The sequence below is a fragment of the Cupressus sempervirens genome, chromosome 4 (assembly GCF_028749045.1).
Source record: "Cupressus sempervirens isolate cs-2001-9-10 chromosome 4, ASM2874904v1, whole genome shotgun sequence".
NCBI classification, from domain to species: domain Eukaryota; kingdom Viridiplantae; phylum Streptophyta; class Pinopsida; order Cupressales; family Cupressaceae; genus Cupressus; species Cupressus sempervirens.
Genome location: NC_143121.1, coordinates 906,650,732 through 906,654,874, shown reverse-complemented (window position 1 = coordinate 906,654,874; position 4,143 = coordinate 906,650,732).

Below are 4,143 nucleotides of genomic sequence, written 5' to 3'. Positions count from 1 at the left end.
TTCTTTGATACATAGCACTTGTATTATCACAATAAAGTATCACTAGTTCTATGATTTCTTTCTTCATTCCTTTGAGTAGCTATTTGATCCATACAATGTTTGTGCAGTTTATATTAGCAGCAACATATTCTGCTTCATCAATAGATTTTGAAGTATAACTTTGTTTCTTGCTTGTCCATGTAACTAGTGTCTTTCCTAAGAAAAATGCTCCACCACTGGTACTCTTTCTGTCATCAATGTTTCCAGCCCAATCAGCATCAATGTAGGCTCTAAATTCAAACTTTTCATTCCTCTTGTAGTATAGACCAAACTCTTATGTTCCTTTCAGATATCTCATTATCCTCTTCATGGACATTAAGTGATTCTCCCTAGAATTAGCAGAGAATCTTGCACCTATCCCTACAGATAATGCAATATCAAGTATGTTATGTACTACTTATTGCAATTTTCCAATCATAGACCTATACAATGTTTGATTCCCCTCAGCTGAATCATCATTCTTTAACAACTTGTGTCCTATCACCATAGGTGTACTTACTAGTTTGGAATCCTCTAATCCAAATGTCTTCAATATCTCTTTGACATACTTTGACTGAGTGATGTATATACCATACTTCATCTGATATACTTGCAGTCCCATAAAAATTTTGATTTCTCCAAACATAGACATTTCAAATTCTTGCTTCATCTGATTTGTAAAGTCCTTACATAAAGCATCTTGTTCTCCAAATATGATATCATCAACAAATATGTTAGATAAAAAAATACCTTTTCTTTTTTCTGTCTTTATGTACAGATTGTTTTTATCATTAGTCTTTTCAAATCCAATTTTCACAAGATAAGTATGAAGTCTCTCATACCATGCTCTTGGTGCTTGCTTCAATCCATATAGGGCTTTGTGTAGTCTACATACCAAGTTCTTATTTTTATCATCAACAAATCCTTTTGGTTGTTTTATGTAGACTTGCTCTTCTAGTATGTCATTTAGAAATGCATATTTAACATCCATCTGATAAACTTTGAAACTTTTGTATGTAGCATAAGCAAGTAGAGTTCTTACTCCTTCCATTCTTACAACATGAGAAAATGTCTCCCCATAGTCAATTCCTTCTTCTTGTGCATATCCCTTGCAAATTAATCTTTCTTTGTTTCTTGTGACTTCACTATTCTCATCTAACTTGTTTCTAAATACCCACTTTGTGCCAATCACATTCTTATCTTCTAGTCTAGGAACTAGACTCCATGTTTCATTTTTCTCTATCTGTTCAATCTCTTCTTCCATGGCTTTGTACCAGTTTTCATCTTCTAATGCATATTTTACTAATTTGGGCTCCTTCATGCTTAACAAACATGATTCACTTCTCAATCTATTTCTTTTCATTGGCCTAGCATCTTTGTTTCCAATGATTTGATCAACAAGATGATGTCTTTTGACATATTTAGACAATCTTGGCTCAACTCTTGTTTTTACACTTTATCTTTTAGCTTCAAAGTCATTTTGTACATCTCTGTTAGGTATCTCAGCATCTCTTTCATGTGTACTAATCTCAAAATTAGAATGTGCATCTTCTTCATTTTGTAACTTGGCATCTAAATGTAGCTCGGTTCCTAAATGCAACTTGACATTCACAGGATGTGACTCAGTAGTCACTGAAACTTCTTGTTGATTTCCAACTTGATTTGTAGCATTTTCTTCAGCAGACATTCCTTCATAAAAGTATAAAAATGATTTGCATCCTTTTGGTTCTTTCATAGGTTCAGTCTTATGTACCTTTGTAAATTCATCAATATTCACATTTTCACTTTCCACAATTTTGTTAGTGTTAGTATTTAAACACTTATAAGTTTTGCTTCTTGTGGAGTATCCAAGGAATATACCTTCTTCACTTTTTGCATCAAGCTTTAACACTTACTTCCAAATACCTTAAAGTATTTTACATTGGGTGGATATCCATACCATAGTTCAAAAGGTGTTGAATGAGTACCTTTCTTGATTTGCACACGGTTCAAAGTATATACAACCATACTTATAGCTTCTCTCTAGTATTTCAGAGCAACATTCTTCTCCATCATAAGTGTTCTAGTATAGTCCATTATAGACCTATTTCTCCTTTCAACAATTCCATTTTGTGGAGGGGTCCTAGGAGTAGATTTCTTTCTTTTGATTCCTTTGTCATTACAAAACATCTCAAACTCATTTGAAGTGAATTCTCCTCCATCTAATCTCAAGCATTTTAGACTCTTACATGTCTCTTTCTCAACTCTTGCCAAATATCACTTAAACATTTGAAAAGCATCAATTTTTTGTTTCAAAAACATAACTGACATCATCCTAGAGTAATCATCAACAAATAGCATTATGTACTTATCTCCTCTATAGCTTTGTACTTCAATGGGTCCACATAATTCAGTATGAAAAATCTCTAGTATTTCTTTAGAGGTATAAGACTTACTCTTAAAGCTTGACTTTGACATTTTGCCTAGCTGACATTGTTTGTGCACTATATTATTAGGTTTCTTCAACTTAGGAAATCCTCTAACTTTCTTCATGTTACTAATACTAACCAAGTTATCAAAATTAGCATGACATAATCTCTTGTGCCAAAGCCATGCATCATCAAATTTTACAACAAAACAAGTAGCATCCTCTATATCCAGATAAAATAGATTACTTCTAGTTTGATCACCTTTTCCAATCAGTTTTCCATTTGTGTCATATATCTTGGCAATTTTGTTTCCAAATTCAACCTTGCATCCCAAATTATTCAATTGTAACACACTTAAGAAGTTATAACTTAGTCCTTCAACATAGTAAGCATTGTCACATGAAATCTTGTATGTGAGTTTGATAGAACTTTTTCTTTTTATCAAACATTTTGCATCATTACCAAATCTTACACTATTTCCATTATAACAAGTTAAGGTAATGAACTTACTTCTGTCTCTAGTCATGTGATGGAAATATCCACTATCAATGATCCATCTATCATTTTTGTTCACACAAGTCACAAGTGTAGTTGTCTCATCTTCATTAGATTCGGCCTTCATTGCAACATATACCACTTCATCATCATGTTCATCAAAATAATCCTTGCTTTCTTCTTCAACAATGTAGCATGACTTCTTGCCTTTGTCTTTGTAGTCTTTATTGTCATCTTCTCTTCTATTTTTATACTTGTTTCCTTCTCTATATTTCTTCTTCTATCTACATCTTGTAGCAATTTGACCAACTTTATTGCAATTGAAACAAATGATGGGTAGCTTACCTTTGAACTTGCTTTTACCTCTATGAAATCTTTTTTCCAGTAGTGCTTCCAATTGTTCAACATCTTCCTCATCTGTATCACTATCACTGGATACATACTTTATCTTTATTTTCTTCTTCTTCTGCTTTACCTCATCAAATTCATTCAATAAAAAATTGGCTTTGAATGCAGATTTAAGACTCTCAAGTTTGTAATTATCAAAGTTAGATAGCTCAAAAGTATTGAGTCTACCTACTAGACCTTTAAGGGTTAGATCATTTCCTAGAATACATCTCAACTCTTGAATTGCAGAAACTCTAATAGCATAAATAGGTAGTAATGTTCTCAAGACTTTACTTAACACAATATCATCATCTATATGGCTAGTAGCTCCTCTTATTGCACTAACAACTTCTTTTATCCTAGCAACATATTGAGCAATATTTTCACATTCTTCCATTCTCATATCATCAAACTTACCTCTAAGGCTCTTAGATTTGGCTCTTTGAACATTTTTTTATCCTTCGTAGATGGTGTGTAGGGTATCCCACATTTTCTTTGTAGTGTCATAGCCTTTGATATCATCAAATTTGGCATAGCTTAAGGCAGAGGCAATCTCCAACATCACCTAGTTGTGTTCCTTCTTCTTCTTCATATCTTTAGCAATTAGGGCTCCAACTAGATCAACATGTTCCACTGTAATGGTAGATTGTGTATGATCTTCAAGTCCTCCAAGGTGTAGCTTCATCAAACTTTTCCATGCAGGGATGTTATCTCTATTGAGCTTGGGTACCTCTCTTTTAGACATGTTGATCTTTGTGCTTCTAGTATGTTAAAACTAGTCCTCTTAAGCAATAGGGCTCTGATACCAATTGTTGGAATTACTTTAGAATAAATG